The 22,661-nt window shown below is 39.8% G+C and overlaps 1 long non-coding RNA gene across 3 annotated transcripts in view; it reads left to right on the top strand.

Annotated features, from left to right (window-relative positions):
- LOC118715042 overlaps window positions 1-22,661 on the top strand; it is a 260,489-nt gene that overhangs the window by 116,570 nt on the left and 121,258 nt on the right. The window lies entirely within an intron of this gene.

Raw genomic sequence — 22,661 nt, 5'->3', positions numbered from 1 at the left:
TGATCATATGGTTTTTTAAATATGTATGATATATATATATATATATATATATATATATATATATATATACACATGCATATATACTAATTTATATTTATTATTGAAAACATTACAAATGTCCCCTTTAATTACCCCTCCATTGACTCCCTCCATCCAGGTCCCCTCCAGGTCTTTACTGAACTGTTGTCTGTGTCCCTGGGTCATATATCCTATCTAATAAAAGAGTAATAAGCAAATTGACTACCACTCCAAGACACAAGATGACTGTCCCCATGTGGTCAAAGATGGCTGCCCCCATGTAAACACAAGATGGCCACCACAAGATAGCCTGCAGGAAGGGCAGTTGTGGGGGACCCAGGCCTGCAGAAAAGGACAGTTGGGGGAGGAGACCTGGCCAGTAGGAGAGGACAGTTGGGGGAGACCAGGCCAGTAGGGGAGAGCAGTTGGGGGGAAACCAGGACAGCAAGGGAGGACAGTTGGGGAAATCAGGCCTGCAGGGGAGGGCAGTTAGGGGCAATTGGGCTGGTTGGGGAGCAGTTAAGCATCAATCAGGCTGGCAGGGGAATGGTTAGGGGTGATAAGGCTGGCATTCAGAAGTGGTTAGGGACAATTGGGCAGAGGCAGGTGAGTGGTTGGGAGCCAGCGGTCCTGGATTAGGCCCACCGGGATCTGGCCTAAAAGGGAGGTCAGCCATCACTCAAGAAGTCCCAGATTGGAGAAGGGTGTAGGCTGGGATGAGGGACACCCCCTACCCAGGCTCATGCACTAGGCCTCTAGTATAAACATAATGTTCTTTGCTTAATCTCTTCCCACCCTTGAGATTTGTCAGACTGTTGCATGCTTCCATGTCTATGGATCTGTTTTGTTTGTTAGTTTATTTTGTTCTTTAGATTCTATATATAAGTGGGATTATGTGATACTTATCTTTCTCTGACTGGCTTATTTCACTTAGCAGTACACTTTCCAGGTCCCTTCATGCTGTCTCAAAGGGTAAGAGGTCCTTCTTTTTTACAGCTGCAAAGTATGCCATGGTGTAAATGTACCACAGCGTTTTTATCCATTCACCTACTGATAGGTTCTTGGGCTGTTTCTGGATCTTAGCTATTGTAAATAGTGCTGCTATGAACATAGAGGAAATATAGATGGCCAAGAGACATACAAGAAATGCTCAAATCACTGATCATCAGAGAGATGCAAATTAAAAATGATAATGAGATTTCACCTCATACCTGCCAGAATGGCTATCATCAATACATTCTCACCATGCACTGCTGGTGAGAATGCAGACTGGTGAAGCCATTGTGAAAAACAGTATGGAGTTTCCTGAAAAAAATTTAAAAATAGAACTCCCATTTGACCCAGTGATCCCACTTCTAGGAATATATCCTAAGAATCCGAAACACCGATCAGAAATAATATATGCACTCCTATGTTCATAGCAGTGCTATTTATGATAGCTAAGCCCATATGGTTTTTATCCTTTATTTTGTTAATGTGATGTATCATGTTGATTGATTTATGGATGTTGAACTATTCTTATACTGCTGGGATGAATCTTATTTAGTCATGTGTATGATCTTTTTAATGTATTTCTGAGTCAGGTTTGCTAATCTTTTGTTGAGAATTTTTGCATTATGTTCATCAAGGATAATGCCTGGTAATTAAATTTTTGTGTGTATATGCAATGCCTCTGTCTGCTTTTGGTAATGAGGTAGTGCTGGCTTTTTAGAATAAGTTTGGTAGCATTTCTTTCACTTCAATTTTTTGAATGTAGTTTAAGAAAGATAGGTATTGCTTCTTCTTTGAGTGCTTGGTAGAATTCCCCTGAAGTTTCTGGTCTTGGTCTTTTGTTTGTAGGAAGCTTTTTAAAAAAAATTATTATTACTGCTTCAATTTCATGGCTAGTAATTGGTCTGTTTAGATTTTTTATTTTTTCCTGGGTTTTTATAATTTTGGGGCTTCAAATTGTTCCATGTAGAATTTCAGCCATTTTCTAAGCTGAAAAACTTCACTCTTTTCTTTAAATATTCACACCAAATCCTATAAGAACAACTTTGCTAGGCTTATGAAATGTAAATTGGTTCAAAGGGACAAAGTGTGGAATTAGATCTGGAGTCAAGTTTCCATGGCATACCTTTGAATCAGATCACCTTTATACCATCCAAGACCAATCAAGTCTAAGCCAACTATTAAGTTGAATCATAAGTAATTGCTACTATTCTAGAGTTTTCTGACTCCAAAATGGCAATTCCCTGTGGTTTAACTGACAGATGACTCTTGCGGTTCTTTAAGAGAATATGACTTTAGTTTACTTTTCTGTTTTTTCGGAATATTTTCTCCTTATTTTAGCAGTGAATACCATATTTTTCTCTATTCATTTTTCATAAAATATCTGATAGGTGAGCATGCAAATGTTATTACAATATTAAATTTGTATTAGTGAATTAATTATATAAATCACAGTGATTTTGTACCCTATATTTACTCTATAGACTTCTGTTAAATATATTCACACAAATCAATACAAATCCAGAAGGTAAAATCCCAATTTTCACTAGAAACTAATGCCTAGAAATATGTAACCTATTAATAAACAAGAAGCCTTTGATCCATACCCTGCTGGCTATTAAAAATTCTAGTCTCAGGTAAAATTTATTTAGAAAAATATCTAGTCTTAGCAATTAATACCCTTTTATTTTACCATCTACTCTTTTAAAATATATATATATATATATTTTATTGATTTATTTAAAGAGAGGAAGAGAGATGGATAGAGAGAAACATCGATGAGAGAATCATCAATCAGCTGCCACTTGCACACCCCCTGCTGGGGATGTGTCCGCAACCAAGGTACATGCCCTTGACTGGAATTGAACCTAGGACTTTTCAGTCCGCAGGCCGACGCTCTATCCACTGAGCCAAACTGGTTTCGACTCTACCATCTACTTTAAGTAATTGTATTTCCTCATGACAGTAGGAGGTAGCCTACCAATCTTTAACAGTACTATTGCATCCTTTCTGATGCTGTTTTGTACAAGTTTAAGATTTAAGCTTAGAAAGAGATACTTTTCTTTAAGGTAATAAAAATACCAGCTAATTACATACAAGCTAAGATTATGCAATGGATAAACACAGTCATAGGAAGATTCCCACGTAGGGATTATTAGGTAAAGCTGAGAGAACTCAACACTGGGAAACTGGAGTGAGGTTCTTGCTTTGTTACAGTCAATTTATGTTACCATGGGGAAGCCACTTGGTTAAGATTCATTTCTGCCATCTATAATATAGGTGTCGGGTTTAGGGAAATAGGTGTTGTCCAAGGTCCCTTTCAATTTCAAAATTACATTATAGATAGGACACATCAGTCAGCACTTACATCTTTCATTCTGGAAGGGTAGAGGGAGAAAGTTAGAGAAAGAGAGAGAGAGGGAAGGAGGGAAGGGAGAGAGACCTTATATTTGGGTTATTTGGGCTTTTCAACCACTAGAAAGCTACTAGAATGGTGGAATCAGGGTGAATCTCCAGCCTGTATCCTACATCCCACAAGACAATGTAGACAATGTCTTTTGTGCTGATTCAGAGCTCACAACCTTCTACTATTGATTATGTGTTTCAACTATCTTGAGTTCAGGAATTCCTGGTCCCTAGGGGAAAATCTATCTTCCTATGTAAATTGATCAGTTGCCATTCTGGGTAAGAACCCAAGCTTTAGTAATTTCCTTAGACTTGACTACTGCAAATTGAAGTAATAAATTGTAGTATCTTAGCATTCCCCTAATCAAATTATCTGAGAGTTTATCCTAAAAGAGCCTTTATTATTTTATTTAACAGGCATTGATCTAATGCAAATAATAACAATAATAAAAACAATAGTAATAATGGTATCTCACTTGTACTGAAGGTTACTGTGCAGGCACAGTGTTAAACACTCATTTTTTTTTTTTCATTTGCACTTCATAATTTTCCAATGAAGCAAAGTATTATTCAACAAATCCTACTGTGATTGGTTCTGGGGATGTAAGGATAAGCAGAGCCTTAATGTAAAGGAACTTAATTTCTAAAAGAGGAGATAAATATTAAGCAAAGAATCACAGAAATAAATGGAGCATACAGCCGTATTAAATGCTACTTATCCAGTGGAAGTACAGGCAGCTATTGTACTCATTGCAGTGATAAGATAATTCACTAAAGAAAGGGTGTGGCTTGTTCTGGGTCACAACGTATGTAACCAGAAGAACCCTGTCTAATCAGCATTGTTAGGTTGAAAACACCATTGGAAACCACTCTGCCATGTCTTGCTCCATGCCTAGTTTCTCCATCACTAGTTCAAGGTTAACATGTTTGTCTTTTCTGTTGGCAGTCACTTACTTATTTACTTATTTGTTTTGAGAGAGAGAAAGAGAAACATTGATATGAGAGGGAAACATCGATAGGTTAACTCCTGTATGTGTCCCAACCAGGGATCAAACCTAAAACCTAGGTATGAGCCCTGACTGGGAATTGAATCCACAAGGCTCAAACTCAGTGAAGCACAATGGCCAGGGCTCTGCTAGCAATCTTTAAGTGGTCATTTTCCCACCATGACTGCTTGGCCCCAAGTTTAGTTTTAATGACTCATTTGAACATTCCTAGTATGTGGAAATTCTAAGAAGAGCCCTCAACCCATTTCTGAGTCTATGACACAGATTTGCTATCTCATTCTATTAAGAGTTTGATTCCAGGCCCACTTTTGAAAAGTGAAAGTGTGTATTCAGTAAATTCCTGACACTGACAAGAACCCTTTGGCTATTATTCAAAAATGTCTAATTCCATGAACTAGAGTGCTAAGTTATTTCCGCACTCCACAAACAACCCCTTACCCTTCAAAGTAGAGTGCTAAACTGTGTTTACCACTGGGTGCAAAACCATTTGTCCTTGAATATAATGTGAAATAATTTGATGATAATGGTGGACTGGAAAGCTATGTTGACACAAATCTATTTAAATCTGCCATGCTTTAAAATTTGTTTTAACTGACCACATTTGTATACAATAAACTATTCGTATGGGATTTTAAAATTTAACTTCCCATACTGTTAACTAGCTAAACTATGAGTAAACACAACTGTTTCCTCTTATATTAACATAGTTGCACTAAGGGTGAACTTCTTAAGGTTCCTTTTATTTTTCTCCAAGTTATAGTCACTTTTTCACATATAAGCAATACATTATTATGTGGGCAATGCCAGAAAATTCCAATATTCACCATGTGCTTTATAGTTCTTATCGTTACATACAAGAAAAAATGTTGGCTTTACATCTGGTTTAATTAAAAACAAACAAATACACTGGATTGTCTTTCTTTTACATTTGCAAGCAATATAATAATAGAATACAAATTAGCTATAGAAATACATGAGATTTTATTTTTTATGTTTTTATTATTTAAATTAGTGGCAAGAATAACTTCAAAGAGGTGGGTTCCCCCTTCCCTGCTTTGGAATACACAGTTTTAAAGAGGTTTCCTCTGAAGTACTCACTGGCCAACTAGTTAGCAAATGCATCAGTGACTCCACAGAATTGCATAATCACCGTTGCATACTCAATGCTGAGGATTGTGACCAAGTAAAAAGTGCAGTTCAAATTGGTTACCAGTCACACAATTGCCCAGTTTCATTAAATTAGTGACAAATGCCATTTAACCCCAAGAGTCTGCTCTTTCATTCATCACTCCTTCCCATATATCTAGAATCTCTACTGCAGAAGATTCCTGGGAAATAATTTTCCTTCTGCCTACAACTGGTCAGCTCTGTTTCAGAAATCCCAGAGTAAACACTTATAATCCGCTCTCTTTCAGTGATCAGTCAGAGGAATGGGCCATGTTCTTGCAAGTGCCAAACAGCTGTTTCATTTCCCAATCAGGGGAGAGCACTGCAAGTGATAGTTGTAAATAAATATGTAATGTAATCTACTGATAAGAACAATGTAAATATTTAGGGTGATTATGGAAACAAATGTACACATCTCTGAATATTCCTTGAGGCTGAGATCCACTGTGGTCAGCCCTGCCAGCAATAGTCTCTGGTGGGTTCTGCTGAGAATGGGGGCTGCAGGGTGCTTTGCTTTTAGTCTGGTTCTCACTAAGAAGATGAGGCCTGATGAGTGCTCTCTCTCTTTCTCTCTCTCTCTCTCTCTCTCTCTCTCTCTCTGTCTCTCTCTCACTCTCTCTCTCTACACACACACACACACACACACACACACACACACACACACAGAAATAGGACAAAAGTAGGTTTACAGTTGTGAATATATGAAAAATAGTGTATTCTTGTATTATTGTTTATTAATTACTAGGGACCCAGTGCATGAATTCATGCACCTTGAAAGGAACTGTGGGCCGACAGTCTGTGGTGGGCACAGGAGTGGGTCTTGGCCCATCCTCCACAACCCTGCCCAGCCCTTCCATCATGGCCCCTGGTCCTCTGTCTACCTGCAGCCTCTCTCCTGCTGCCTCTGCTCCCACACTCTGAGGGTGGTGGCCCTGCTCGCACCTGCTGACAGCACTGAGAGATAGAGATTGGGGTTGGCACCAGGCAGGTGCCAGCAGCAGGTGCAAGCACCCGGCAGGGCTTTGGCACGCAGGAACAAAGAAGTTTCAGTAACCACCAGAGGCTTGCCTCGATGACAGTGACTGACACCCCACCTTGGTCTGGCATCCCCATTCACCTGCTCCACCATCCCACTGCAGCCAATGCCCACCATGTTCCACGCACACTCCCTGGTGGTCAGCACACATCATAGCAACCGGTTGTTCAGTTGTTAAGTTGTTCAGTTCAGTTGTTCTGCCGTTAGGTTTATTTGCATATTAGGGCTTTATATATATAGATTGCATTATTATTTTCCATATGAACAACTATAAAACTACTTTGCACAACCCTGTATCTACAAGGTGTTCCCCAAAATGTATACTTATAAAGGCAGTGTTTATTAAATATTTTATTTTCAAAATGTAATAGAGTCAGCTGTTAAAGTGTGTACACATTTTTTGGGACACCCTGTATATATGTACCTGTGTATACATAGGCACACACACACACACACACACACACACAGATAGCTGAATATACATGTTTGAATTCTGCTTCTGCAACCTTGTGTATATTCCTTCATGTCATTAAATACTTTGTGGAAAAATGACTTACTTATTGTACTACATTTAGGGGTGAACTATGACACATTTCACGGTAATTAATGTGGGATATTTAGGTCATTTTTGATATACTAGTAAATGAGTTCTCATCAAAATGCCTGTCCCTGTTGTGTTTTGAGATATCTTGTGATTGACTCAAATGCTAAGACTGGGTAGACAAGGAGAAGAAATTTGAGCCCCTGCTAATGCTTGCTGGGAGTATGATCTCTGTAAATGTGTAACTTCCTGGGGATCAAAGTGTTTGCAATTTCTGAATCTGCTCACTAGAGTCACAAGCCCTGTCTTCCATAGCCTCTGTGAAGGTGGAGTGATATGTGAGCTGAGTGTCTGCCACACAGAAGCTCCTAATAAAAATATGGATTTTTCTTTCTCTCCTATTCTTCATACAGAAGTCCAATGTGCCCATGGCTAGGTTAGGTTTCAGAGTCTCTTGGAAAGTCCCTGGAATTATGTGAAAAATTTTGTATATCCATTTTTTTTTTTCAGAGAAAAAACCCTCCACAAGTATAAGAAGCATTGCAAATCTTCCTGCTTTGTCACTTTCCATTTTGCCATAAAATAATAGAACTGGCATTTGCTTGGTCTCTAAGGGCTTCATATTGCCTCTGATTTATCTTTGAATACCCCCTCATTTGTTGGTGAGCTTACTGTTCAACATGAGCCAGCCTGACACACAATCTATGCTGACCTCCCCAGGCACCCAGTCCATTGTCTGGTGCACAAAAAACACTCATGCAATGTAACTTGCTGCTGATGCTATCATATACATAGGAAGAGTTTTTAGAGAAGTGTATGCATCCTAAATAAAATAACTAGCTTGATCAAGGAAGGTATGTTGCCTATGAATGGTTAGCACACATTCTCTCTCTCTCCCCCACTCAAAACTGAGATCTGTACTGAATTTAGCCAAGTCCTGAAACACATCCAGGTTCCATTTATCCTATGTAGGTTTATAAAATGATTATGCAATCCAGATATTACAGTTTCCTTTATATCATAGAAAAAGGATGTGTGCAAGGCAGAGGAATTGGCATGAAGCAAACATCAGTATGAGGCTAAAATATGATGATGGTCCATCTGTCTTGAATAAGTTAGACCACAAGTTGACGAGGCAAAGGGAAAGCTGCTGAGGTCCTTTCCAACTTGTGACTCTCTGATCTCACAGATGATCCATTTGACATATCTCTTAGAAGCAAGTGTGTTTTAGAATGTCTGGAACATAGCTGAGCTGCTCGGGCTAGTGGGTATTTGAAATTCTAGGAGCAAGACACTGATAACACTTTTAAGTGATCAAATCCCCCAACATTTGATTCAGATCTTTCTGCTCAAAGCAAGAGCCCTCCATGAGCTCCATTAAGAGCAAAATTTTTGTTTGTTTTGCTTTCTTTTACTGTGTATAACACGTGCTTTGGAAATAGCTAGAAACAGATTTAGATAATCATAATGAGAAATTGAGGAAAAATGGAGTCACTTTGTCCATAGCTTGGCTTAGGGAAGTACATGTTTTGAAAAACCCAATTTTCTTTCTTTTTTTTTTTTTTTTTTTTTTTTTTAGTAGCCAGTTTTCAGGCACAGGGCTGAGAATGTCAGTGTGTGTGAGAAACCTGTCTGCATCATTCTCCTGTGTATTCTCAGAAGTCAAACCAGAGGCAGTGTCCCAGTCTGCCTTGTAGCCCGGCCGCACTTCCGAGGTCAGTTAGAAGAAGCTGTTTTCCTGCCATTGATTCTTGCCTCCTTGGATAGCATTTTGTGGTGTGGCCAACAATGAACCATGACTTCATGATTGTAGGCCTCCCACATTGATCAGGCTTGGTCATTTCACTAGCGTTGGCCAATGGCCATCAGAACATGTGATGCAAGCAGAGGCTTGAAAAGCCTGTGCCTTGGGGCCTGTCTCTCTGATGCTTCAATATGCGAAAGCTCAGACTTTCTATCTGGAATCACATGAACTGTGATTTAGAGCCGGCACTAAATGCCATGAATGGGAATGAAGCCCCATTAGAACCTGTGGTCCAGCTGAGTCGGCTGGACATGCCAGATGAGACTTACAGGCAGGCAGCCATCTGACCCCAGCCCTAAGTGCTGATCCCAATCATGAGCAAATCAAATAGCTGTTTTAAGTTACCAAGCTTTAGATGCAGCAATAGATAACTGAGGCAAATATTTTTGATTAGTTAGAGGTAGACAACTGAATTGATTGCTGGCTGTTTACTTAATATTCATGCAGTTGACTTCTGAGTGATGAGAAGATGGGGCAAATGGATGAAGGAAGAGAGCTAGAACAGTAAAATAAAAAGATCACGTTTTCTTTCTCTGGTCTTTCTGTTCTTCATTTAACTCTTTAGATAGATATGCTGGATTCTTAACTGAATGTTAATGATAGATAAATAAGCTTGTTTTCTCAGGTTTTTTGGGGTAGCCAAACCTTATGTTTGATTCACACATTTAAATAACAAGGGATTGTATTTTTTTTTAAACACACACACATACACACACACACACACACACACACACAAAATCCTATCTAATAAAAGAGTAATATGCAAATTGACCATACCTCTACTATATCCACAAGCCATGCCCACCAGCCAATCAGAAGTGAGTATGCAAATTAACCCAACCAAGATGGATGCAACCACAGAGAGAGCAGGAGGCTTGGGTTTTCCCTGCAATGGAGGAAGCCAAGCTTTCCAACTGCCTTGGCCTGCCTTGGCCTCTGCTTAGAGCTACAAAGTTTCAAGTATAGAGGATAAATAAATCCCAACAAAAATGGTGGCAGCCACAGAGCTGGAGAGAGCAGGAGGCTTGAGTTGCCTCTGGTGATGGAGGAAGCAAAGTTTCCCCAGCCCTGGCCTGCCTTGGCCTCTGATTCAGGGTACAAAGTTTCAATTATAGAAGATAAATAAATCCCAGATACAAGGCCTCTGCTTGGGTTGTCAGGGGACATAGCCAGCCTGCAAACCACTACAGGCACCTTGCTCAGGCCACCCCATGCCCTAAGGGAATCCCCATTCTGATCTGGGACACCTTTCAGGGCAAACCAGCCAGCCCTTACCACTGCACTAGTCCTCTATCCTATCTAATAAAATAATAATATGCAAATCGACCATCACTCCAACACACAGGATGGCTGCCCCCATGTGGTCAAAGATGAGTGCCCCCATGTGGACACAAGATGGCCACCACAAGATGGCCAGCAGGAGAGAGCAGTTGGGAGGGAACAGGTCTGCAAGGGAAAGGCAGTTCGGGGTTATCAAGACTGCAGAAGAGAGCAGTTAGGGTAAGGTGACCAGAAGTCCCGCTTTTGGCAGTACAATCTCAATTTTTAACAATTTGTCCCATGTCTTGCAGAGTTTTTAAAAAGTCCTGATTTTTGGAAAGATTCTTTTAAATCTTTTGGACTTTTTAAAAATGCTGCAGGATGCGGGACAAATTGTTAAAAATAGGGACTGTCCCGCCAAAAGCAGGACATCTGGTCACCTTAAGTTAGGGGTGACCAGGCTGGAGGGAAGCAATTAGGCATCAATCAGGCTGGCAGGGGAGTGGTTAGGGGGTGATCAAGCTGGCAGGAAGAAGCGATTAGGGGCAATCAGGAAGGCAGGCAGGTGAGCAGTTGGGAGCCAGCAGTCCTGGATTGTGAGAGGGATGTGGGATAGGGCCTAAATAGGCAGTTTAACATAAAAATATATAAGGCCTTATTCAGGGTGCAGGCTGGGCTGAGGGACATCCTTCCACGTCCCCCCATCCTGTGCCTAATTTCATGCACTGGGCCTTTAATATATATAGATATAGATATAGATATAGATATAGATATAGATATAGATATAGATAGATATAGAGATATATAGAGATATAGAGATATAGATATAGATTTCAGAGAGGAAGGGAGAGGGAGAGGGAGAGAGAGAGATAGAGACATCAATGATGAGAAGGAATCATTAATCGGCTGCCTCTTGCATGTCTCCCACTGGGGACTGAGCACATACCTGGGCCCTGACCTGGAATTGAACCATGACCTCCTGGTCCATAGGTCAACACTGAGCCACACCGGCTGGGTGGAATTGTCTTTCAAGGGAATACCACTGGGTTCTGTGGGATGAAATGAAACATTTTATCATAGATCAGCCTCTCCTCATTCTTTTCATATTAAGCCCAAATTAAAAAAAAAAAATGATTTTTTTTTTAGAGAGAGAAGGGACGGGGGGGGAGAGAGAGAGAAACAAATCAGCTGCCTTTGACACACCTCCTACTGAGGATCAAGCCCACATTCCAGTCATGTGCCCTAACCAGAAATAGAACTAGCAACCTTTCAGTGCACAGATGACACTCAACCAACTAAGCCACACTTGATGTTCTGAAACATGGACTGCTATCCCTGGCACAAATATCAGTGTGTGGCTTTACCAGGCAAGTTCTGTGTGTGTTTTTATCCCCTCCCACATCAGCTAGAATACAAAGTTAACCACTAAGTAATGCAAATTTCTTCCCTTTATCTACAAAACCTTTAAAATATTAAACATAAGGAAGTGCTGTTTAAATTCAAATATGAATATGCAACAAAATAAAATAACACCCTCTTGGTTCTAAGTGTTAAAATGTTTTTTAGTGTAGCTTAATTAATAAATAATACCCAGGCTTTTCATCTGAAAAATGAATATATCTTCTGCTTCCTGCCAAATGCCCCTGTATTTCCTCAAAACTACATTCTAGAAGGGAAGTAAAAATATAGCTAGAAAATCCCCCACTGTCCTCTACCTTCACTGTTATGTGATGAAGGATAGTCTGGAATTAAAGCTATTGTTTGTTAGGATTAATGACTGCTGGATTCATTGAAAGAATACTCCTAAAATTACATTGACAGACAAACAACCTGAATAAAGAAATGAGCAAACTCTCCCAAGAACTTCCTTGCCTGGCTGAGTCCCTGAATGGCAGCTGACACGATTTCAATAAGGCAACTCAGTTGGTTCTATAATGCTGTGTGCTCCAAACATAATTAAAAGTGTTAACAATGTTGTAGCCTTTTTCAGAACGTATCCTCCCCACATACCTTCAGTGACCTGGTCATAACTACTAGAGACAAATAACTCTTGATTTACTTTATGTACTAAAATCACTAAACCCCAGGCAACTTTCTTGTCTGTATCATCCCCAAACCTAGGAACTCCAAAACCTATCAGCATCCCACCAGGACTCTCATAAGTGCTTTATGGATAATAGCTACTCAGTAAATATGCTAAAGACATGCAATCAACTTAACACCACTAGCATAATTACAAGAGATCGGCTGGGGGGAAATTAGAGGTTGGGGATTGCTATTTATTCTGCAAATCCCAGGGCTCTCTGAAACCTCTTGTAGGGTCACTGAGAGGAATGACTCAAAGGACCAAAATAAAATAACATCTTGGCTCCAGGGAGCTCCTTTCATAGTTAACAATAGGGTGCAGGGTGGTGAGTCAAGGGGCACCTGAACCTGAGCTGAAGTCATGTGCTAATAGGAGCTTCCAAGTCAGTGGCACCAGTGGTGGTTTCCTCAGTTACTTCAGACCAGCCTCTGCCCCCTTGGCCTTGGATCTCAACCTGAATGTTTCAGGGATATGGCCCAAAGCCAGAAGCTGCCCCAGTGCTCCAGATTCTATCCTCAGCTCTCAGGTGGACGCCAAGACGCATGGAAATGGTGATGACTCACTATCATGTCTCTTCAGGGGAAGAAAAAGCACAAGGGAAAGAGATGAGCATTTGTCTGTGGTGAAGTTAAGAAGATATAAAATAGTCATCAAGAAACATTCACTGGTAATAAAAATAGAGATGAATCAAATCTAAGTAAGTAGATCTGTTAGACCTGGTGAAATGTTTAATCTTAATTGGCTACCTCTGAATGTAGCTTTGCATCCATTTATTGAACAAAACAGAAACATCATAGCTCAAGTCATAGACGAAGATGGGTATTGCTCTTCTCTGATGAGCAAAACTAATAGAACCGAGAAGATGTTATCTGTTTTTAGAATGGGGTGTCAAGTTTGAATGCCTTCCAGGAACAGCCTGTGATTTCAAATGTGCAGTTGAGCAATCAGACAAGATAAGGATGAACCTTTTTAGTTTTTCAGCTTCATCTTTGAACTTAATATTTTTACACATCCCTGGCCGTTCAGAAAACAAAACAAAATTAAACAAAACAAAACAAAACTTTTGCCAATCCACAAGAGTTTGAAATATTGATTTAGAGAATTCCTATAAATGAATTTACTTTTTGAAAATATATTCCTATACTCAAACAATAGATACATTATCCAGCAGGGTCAGGTTATTTTCCACTTCTTCACTTCCATCTCTACTCCCTCTCCCATCAATATAACGATGGGCAACTGATGTCAGGAATAAGCCAGTGCTTCAGCCATAGAATGGGGGTCAGTCAGGGCGTGTGCAAAATGTTAACCCGCAGTATGGTGAGGTGCTGGCCCGGCCAGAAAGAATGATGCCAGTGAAGAACCAGACCCCCTCTACTCCCAGGAAGCTAGGCATCTTGTTTTTGAAATGGGAGGAGGTTTTGGGGGATCCAGGGGAGGAGCCAGGGGAACTAAAGTGGTAGATGGAGCATTTAGTGAACACGGGCAGTGGCTATTTACCCAGTACTTCAGAAACATTGATACCTTTATAACCAGTGCGGCTGCTCTGGGACTGATTAACTGAATATACCAGGATAGGAAATAAGTTCTGAGTTTCATCAACAATCTCTCCCGTCAATCTATTTGCTAGCCTTCAAGACTAGTTTGCATATGATGAATCCTAACAGCAACTGACCTGCTTGGACACCCTTCCATGGACCTCATCATTGGAAACCTTAGCACAGAAAACTTACAGCCAAAGGATTTTGATTTTTATTTCTAATAGGAGATAAACTCAAAAATAGTAGCCTCAGCATTAGAGGTCTTAGCAGATGACATTATGCCTTCTACTCCTCCCATCACTTTAGAGAAGAAATATGCCTGGATCATTTAATCTACCTTCACTAATACTGTATGAAGTGAATTCAGAAAGGGCAGTGGAAGATTACTAAGAGCTGAGCTTAGGCAAGGCTGAACCTAAAATCTGCTAAACAGTCTGGTCCCATTTGTCATAACTGAATAGCCTAAAATGACCAGGCAATGTGGCACAATGGTTAAGAGGATGGACTGGCATTGAAATAAACAGATTTACTGAGAATTCTAATGCTACTGTATGATATTTGAGCAAGGTAATCAACTTTAAAACGAGTATAATAGCACCAGTTGTGTAGATATGTTGTGAATATCAAATTGGATCATGTATGTACACAGAAAATATAGACATGTAAATATAGAGTTAGGCCATGTGTTATTATGAGAGGGAACTGCTGTCCTGTGTGGTTCCTATGTGAGTTTCTTTCTCCCGAGGCAAGGGAACTGCACTGCAAGAGTCCAACTGAAAGCTTCAGCCAATCAGTTCTCAACTTGGCCTGCTCTGGGCCGAGGAAACATCCCAGTTGTTTTTAAAGAATATTTTATCACAGGTCCCCAAGATTGGGGCTCATTCTTCAAGGATGCGCATTCACAGCCTTGCTCGGCTTTCAGCTCAAGGCGCCTGGCCCTCCCTCCGTGCCCACAAGGATGACAGCCCCACTGCTCAGAGCTTCACTCCCATCGTGTTGTCCCAGCACCTGCCAGTCCCGCTATGGCTAACACACTGCCCGCATTGCCCCATAATCTGTGTGGGTGAAGAGTATGCATTTTTAGTAGCACCATGGCAGCCTGCAGGCATCCCAACTTGTTCACTTGGTGGGCAGAATTATTGCCCCATGGACCAGTTGTTTTGCAAGTATTCTGGTTGCAAAAGTGTGTAGACTTTGAGTGGTTGCCCCAACCCTATTTGCGCCATAACCTTGCTTATTTTCAGTGCATACTTTTGCCCCACTGTAGACATTTTAGGACTGCGTATATCAAATCACGATGACAATATGTAGACGACAGGGGAAGGGAGGTTCTACAACAAATGCAATTTCTATAAAGTAGAACTGAACTCTTACCCCACCGTCTCCAAAAGGGGGACCACATTTCCTGCCTAGGCTTTCACCCAGGTAAGTGAAATGCTGTTGAGCCTTTTGGGTTATTCCTTAAACATTAGCAGAATAGGTAGGTATCTATTAAAAGGGGAGACCCCACCCTGGCCAGTTTGGCTCAGTGGATAAAGCATTGGCCAGCGGGCCAAAGGGTCATGGGTCTGATTCCTGGTGAAGGGTACATTCCTCAGTTACAGGCTCCATCCCTGGCCCTTGTTGGAGAGCGTGCAGGAGGCTACCAATAGATGTTTCTCTCTCTCTCCTCACTTCCTCTCTCCTCTCCACTTTCTTAAAAAAATCAATGGAAAAAATATCATTAGGTGAGGATTTTTAAAAAAGGAAAGACCTTTCTTTCATTTGTAGTGACAATTTATTCATTGCTTGTGCTTCAGTAGAAACATACTGTATACATATCTTCTTTTAGACTTAAAACAGCTTTATATGGCACATTTTATAATCCACATTTTGCAGAAGGGGGAACTGAAGTAGTCAGAGATTCTGGGGATGATCGGGTTTTTTTTTAGCCAATCAGGGTCAGAGCTGGAGCTCCAATCCTAACATCTTCTGACTCCAAAGGTGGAGCACTCAAACACTACCAGCATGCAGCTGGGAGAGCACGCTGGCTGGTCCTCTGCTGAGCTCTCAGAAGCGCTATCCAAAGGCAATATCCCAGGAGCCACACATGTGAGCCACAAAAGATCTTTTAAAATTGTAGTAAAATATGCATAACATAAAACTTACAATTTCAGAATTTTTAAGTGTCTAATTCAGTGGCATTAGACATTCAGAATGCTGTGCTACAATCACCGCTAACCTTTCCAGAACTTTCTCAGCATGCCAACAGAAGCTATACTTTTTTGTTCCCTTCCTACCAGCCTTAGTCACCCCTGCTAAACTTCCCCTCTCTATGACTTTACCTATTATATAAATGGAATCATACAATATTTGTCTATTTGTGCCTGACATTTCACTTAGCATAACAATTTCAAGGCTTGTCCATGTTGTAGCATCTGTCAGCATTTCATTCCTTTTTATAGCTGAATAATATTCCATTGTATGTATATATCACATTTTGTATAACCATTCATTTGTTGATGAATTTGGGTTATCTCACATATAAGTTTGTGAATATTTTTGTAGCCACACTAAAAGAATTCAAAAGAAATGGTGAAATTAACTTTAATATTTTTGTTTAAATTAATATGTCTATATTATTATCATTTCAACATATAATCAATGTAAAAATTATTAATATATTTTACATACTTAATAAATACCCCGGATTTCAAAAACAGAGTACTCTGTTTTTGAAATCCTGGATTCAAAAACAGAGTACTCTATTTTTGAAATCCTGAGTATCTATATATATAAAAGCCTAAGCGACTGCTTGATTGTTTGACCAGTAGCTATGATGTACACTGACCACCAGAGGGCAGACACTCAATACAAAGGCATGGAATCTCAGAAGGAAACAGGGAGGGGGAAAGAGATTAACCAAAGATCTTATATGCATACTAGAGGCCCAGTGCACTAATTCGTTCACTGGTGGATTTTCTTGGACTGACCTGTGGGTATCAGGCCGAAACTGGCCTGGTGCATAGATTCATGTACTGATGGGGTCCCTCAGCCTGGCCTGTGGCAATTGGGGTGAAACTGGCTCTCTGACATCTCTTGAGGGATCCCAGATTGTGAGAGGACTCAGGCCAGGCCAAGAGACCCCACCAGTGCATGAATCTTTGCACCAGGCCTCTAGTATTTATATAAACAACACATCTTAATTCTGCCTAGCCACAGTTCACCTGCTGATTCAGCACATGAGGCTGGACTGCTACATGCTGCTCTATAGATCAAGTTGGCAGCCTTCTCTTTAATGATATGTATTTTAAAATTTATCTTTATTGTTGAAAGTATTACAGATATCCTCCCCCCCTTTTTTTCCCCATTGACCCCCTCCACCCCACATCCATCTCTCCCAGGCCTTCACCATCCTGTTATCTGTATCCATGGGCTATGCATATATGCATATAAGTTTTTTGGTTAACCACTTCCCACCCCCCTTTCTTCTCACCTTCCCTCTGAGATTCAGCATTCTCTTCCATACTTCCGTGTCTCTGGATCTATTTTGTTCATCAGTTTATTTTGTTCATTAAATTCTACATATGAGTGAGATCATGTGATACTTATTTTTCTCTGACTGGCTTATTTCACTTATCATAATACTCTCTAGGTCCCCCCATGCTGTCTCAAAGGGTAAAAAAATCCAACTTTTTTTTTTTTTAAAACAGATGCATAGTATTCTATGGTACATATGTACCACAGTCTTTATATCCACTCATCTATTGTACTTATGGGTGCTTGAACTGTTTCTAGATCTTAGCTATTGTAAATTGTGCTGCTATGAACATAGGGATGCATATATTCTTTCTGATTGGTGTTTCAGGTTTCTTAGGATATATTCCTAGAAGTGGGGTCACTGGGTCAAATGGCAGTTCCATTTTTAATTTTTTGAGGGAACTTCATAATGTTTTCCATAGTGGCTGCATTCCCATCAGCAGTGTACTAGGGTTCCCTTTTCTCCACATCCTCACCAACACTTTTCATTTGCTGATTTATTGATGGTAGCCATTCTGATAGGAATGAGGTAATACCACATTGTCATTTTATTTTGTATCTCACTGATGATTACTTGGAGCATTTTTTTTCACATATGTCTTGACCTCCTGAAGGTCCACTTTGGAAAAGTATCTATTTAGGTTCTTTGCCTGTTTTTTAAACAGGATTGTTTGTCTTCCTTCTGTTAAGTTGTATGAGTTCCTTATATATATTGGAAATTAACCCCTTAATAGATACATCTTTGGCAAATATGTTCTCCCATGCAGTGGGCTCCTTTTGAGATTCATACTGGCAAATCAATAAATGTGATACATCACATAAACAAAATGATCATGTCAATTGACACAAAAAAGCATTTGACAAAATCTAACACCCTCTTTTGATAAAAATTCTCAGCAAAGTGGGAATAAAGGGATCATACTTCAGCATAATAAAGGCCATATATGACAAACATACAGCAAACATCATACTCAAGGGGCAAAAACTAAAACCATTTCCTTTAGGAACAAGACTGGGATTTCTACTTTAACCATTATTATTCAAAATAGTACTGGAAGTCCTAGCCACAGCGATCAGACAAAAAGAAAAAATAAAAGGCATCCAAATTGAAAGGAGGAAGTAAAACTGTCATTATTCGTAGATGACATGAGATTGTGCATAGAAAATTCTAAAGACTCTACCAAAAATCTACTAAATTTAATAAAGGAAAAGTAGGATATAAAATTAACACCCAGCAATTGATGGCATTTCTATACACCAATAATAAACTCTCAGAGAGAGAAACTTTTTAAAAAATTCCATTTACCATTCAACAAAAAAATTAAGATACTTAGGAATAAATTTAATCAAGGAAGTAAAAGACCTGTACCCAGAAAATTACAGGATATTGAAAAAAGAAATAGAGGAAGATATAAACAAGTGGAAGAATACTTTGTGTTCGTGGATTGGTAGAATCAACATCAATTAAAATTTCCATACTAGCCAAAGCAATCTATAGATGCTATGCAATCCCTATTAAAATACAAAAAGTGTATTTCACAGAACTAGAACAAATATTCCAAAAATTTATATGGAACAACAACAACAACAAACCTTGATTAGCTGCAGCAATCTTAAGAAAGAAGAACAAAGTTGGAGGGATCACAATACCAGGTATCAAGTTATACTACAAAGCCACTGTTCTCAAAACAGCCTGGTACTGGCAGAAGAACAGATAGATTGACCAAGGAGACATAACAGAGAACCCAGAAATCGACTGAAGCCATTATACTCAATTAACACTTGACAAAGGAGGCAGGAACATGCAATGGAGTAAAAACAGTCTCTTAAATAAATGGTGTTGGGAAAATTGGACCAGTATATGCAAAAAATGAAACCAGACCACCAATTTACATCATACACAAGAATAAACTCAAAATGGATAAAGGACTTAAATGGAAGCCATGAAATAATAAAAATATTGGAAGAAACCATAGGCAGCAAAATCTCAAACATCTCTCATAACAGTATGTTTGCTGATACATCTCCTAGCCCCTAGGGCAAGGGAAACTAAGGAGGAAATAAACAAATTAGATCACATCAAAATAAAAAGCTTCTGCACAGCAAAAGAAACCATCTTTAATTATATTTTTTTTTCAGCCCAAATTTTAATGATATAAATTTTTCATTCAGTTTCTATGACATTTAATGTCCCCTTTTCAATTATCGACAATTAATGCATTTTTTAAAATCCTCACCCGAGAATGTTTTTATTGATTTTGGAGAGAGAGGTTATAAGAGAGAGAGAGCGGGAGAGAGAAATATCTATGTGAGAGAGAACATCCATCAGTTGTCTCCCATATTCAACCCAACTGGGGATCAAACCTACAACCTAGGTATGAACCCTGACCAGGAGTAGAATTCACAGCTTTTTGGTGTATGGGATGATACTCCAAACCCCTGAGTCACAATTAATGTATTTCTTTGTAACAATGGATATTTTAAAATATGAAGGGGAATATAACATGGTCAAGATCAGGCCTAAGACACGCACATAGGCTAAAGAACGGCCCAGCTGATGTGGCTCAGTGGTTGAACATTGACCTATGATTCAGGAGGTCATGGTTCAATTCTTAGTTAGGCCACAGGCCTGGGTTGCGGGCTGGATCCCCAGTGGGGGTGTGTGCAGAAGGCATTCGACCAATGATTCTCTCTCATCATTGATGTTTCTCTCTCTCTCCCTCTCCATTCCTCTTCAAAATATATAAAAGACACTTAAAAAAAAAAAAGATGAAGAATGATGCAAGTATTATAGTATATGATTCATTGCCAGAAAATGAGGGGCACACAATGGCAATTGTATCTACCGATAGCACAAATATAGTTCCAAAAACAAAGACTTTTTCCTTTAGATTTGTGAAATTTTTACATGCAGGTTATTGAGGGTTAAACAATCATTTTACTTAAGCATTTAATAACTTACCTTAATTGGAAAGAATATAATGATACGAACTCTGAAATCTCCTTGGAACCTGGGAAGACTGTAGCATATGAATTAAGGAGAGGCTGGTGGCATACCAGAATCATTCAGGAAGGAAGAAGACAGCCTCCTGCATGCCACACCCTGCGCCCAGTGTGTGCACACACTACACCGAACTATACCTATAACACTGTCAAGGTCACACGGTTCAACTGATACATCATTTCATCCCTGCAGGGAAGTTAGCAAATTCCTCATGAAAAAAATAGACTTTCAAATGGGCCTTGGAGACTTTATAGTTTACATGGGCACAGAGGAAGGTGAGCCTCTTTCTAGGGGGTGGAGTTGCAGAGAGAGAAGGGAGTTAATGCTGTAACAATAGCAGCAGCAGCAGTAATGATAGCTGCTTTTCTTGACTGTTTATACTGTGACAGTCACCGCACTAAGCATTTTATATACATAACCTCATTTAATCCTTATTATATCCTTGTAGGAAAGGTATTCTTATTCTCACTAGGAGCCTGAGATGCTGAGGCTGAGAGAAATAAACAGATTGACCAAGATCACTCTGTTATTTCTGACTCCAAAGTACTCACCAGCCATGTAGGTTGGCTGGGGCCTGGGATTCTCATTTTAAAACAGATACAGTCATGGGCAAACCAGGATATGTTGGACACTGTGATGCCAGCGTTCTTACTACTCTCTTGTGGCTCTTTGCCCACCTGTCTAAAGAGCCATTTCATTACACATCAAACACACATGGCAGGTGCTGATATTTTCCCTTCTTTTCGGGCTTCCTCATTGTTGATCTGAGCCAACAAACAGTGTTTGGCTGTTTCACTGTAATCTCTGTTCCAGGAGTTCGTAACCAGGGGTAGAACTTGGGGGACATTCAGGAAATTACATCGCCATTTTTGGTAACATCTAACTGAAATTTAACATTTCCTTCAATTTTGAATGTAGGCAACAGACAGGCTTACTAGTAGTACCTGTGACATTACCACTTACATAAATTGTAGATACATTACAGTGGTCAAGATACTTCAAACTATCATTTAAATTCATTATCACTTGAAAATTATGGTAATTATCAGTCCTCCTGCTAGCTGTGATATTTAATGGGTTACTAAATATATGTATTACTGATCTGTTTGTGAAAAATGTAATTTGGATTTCAGCATAATTAGTTTGCTTTGCAATCCTATGTTCTTTACACATTTTAGAACTAAAGTGTCCATGGCCTATAAGAGGTTAAGAACCCCTGTTCCAAAATCAGTGGGTGACAGAGACACTCCTATGGATCAGCAAAAGTCACAAATATCCATCTTCTCTACCTCGCTTCCTCCCTTGTCCTTTGGAGGAGCTGACCATTGTGCTTGGCGTTCACACTCTAACATAAGGGTTTCTCTAATCCAATCCAGTTCAGCGGGAGGACATAGAGCCACAGTTGACTTAAACTGAGTAAAAATACACAGATTCACCATCCATGACCCGAGGAAGAAAGCTTTCACCCCTAGAGGAAGAACCCTCCCCTAACTCCATCCAGCCTGCCCCTTCCATTCCTTGCCAGCATTCGTCTTCCCTGACCAATTGTGAGAGTCCCTTTGTGAATAACAGGGCTGGATTAGTTTGCTGAACAATTGCCTCGTCTTAGTTAGCCTCTGATTGTCCTTGCCTTTGTGAGTCAAAAATCCTTAATCTTATTTGAATGCAATTTAATTCCCTAGAGAGCGGAGTCTTTAGTCTCTTGGTTTTATAAGTGAGCGCTCAGAGGAAACGCATGAGAGCTGACGTAGTGCTCCTTTAAAGTTCGGCCACTCTACCAAGGAAACAATTAGGTAAATGTGCACTCCAGCCCAGAGAGGCGGAGGAAAAGAATTTCTTCACAAATTACTTTTAGGACATTTAAGTGGAATTGAATTAGAATGTCAAGGGCCAGACGGCTCTCAGGAGGTCATTTTGATCTAGTCCCCTGTTGCTGGGCAAGAGCACCGATGTGAGAGTCCAGCCCACATTTAAAAGGCTTTGGAGAGGAGAACACTTACCGAAACATGTCCCGCTAGGAAAGTGGGAGGAGGTTGTAGGTTTAAGGAAATATTTGTAACAAAGCAACTAATAGCATGTAGCTCATTAACTTATTACTTAATTAATTAGACACATGTATTGAGCCCTGCCATGTGTGAGAGATGTCCTGGGCACTTGAGATCAGCAGAGAGCTTACATTCTAATGGGGGAGACTTAATAGGAAATTCATAAGGTGTGTTGGAAAGAAATTCATACATTAGAAAAAACAAAACAAAACACTGAGCAGAGAATAGAAACATAAG

This window comes from Pipistrellus kuhlii, unplaced genomic scaffold (genome assembly GCF_014108245.1).
Source record: "Pipistrellus kuhlii isolate mPipKuh1 unplaced genomic scaffold, mPipKuh1.p scaffold_m20_p_11, whole genome shotgun sequence".
Classification (NCBI taxonomy): Eukaryota; Metazoa; Chordata; class Mammalia; order Chiroptera; family Vespertilionidae; genus Pipistrellus; species Pipistrellus kuhlii.
The sequence above is the reverse complement of the archived record's forward strand: the minus strand, read 5'-3'. Positions and strand labels throughout refer to the sequence as shown.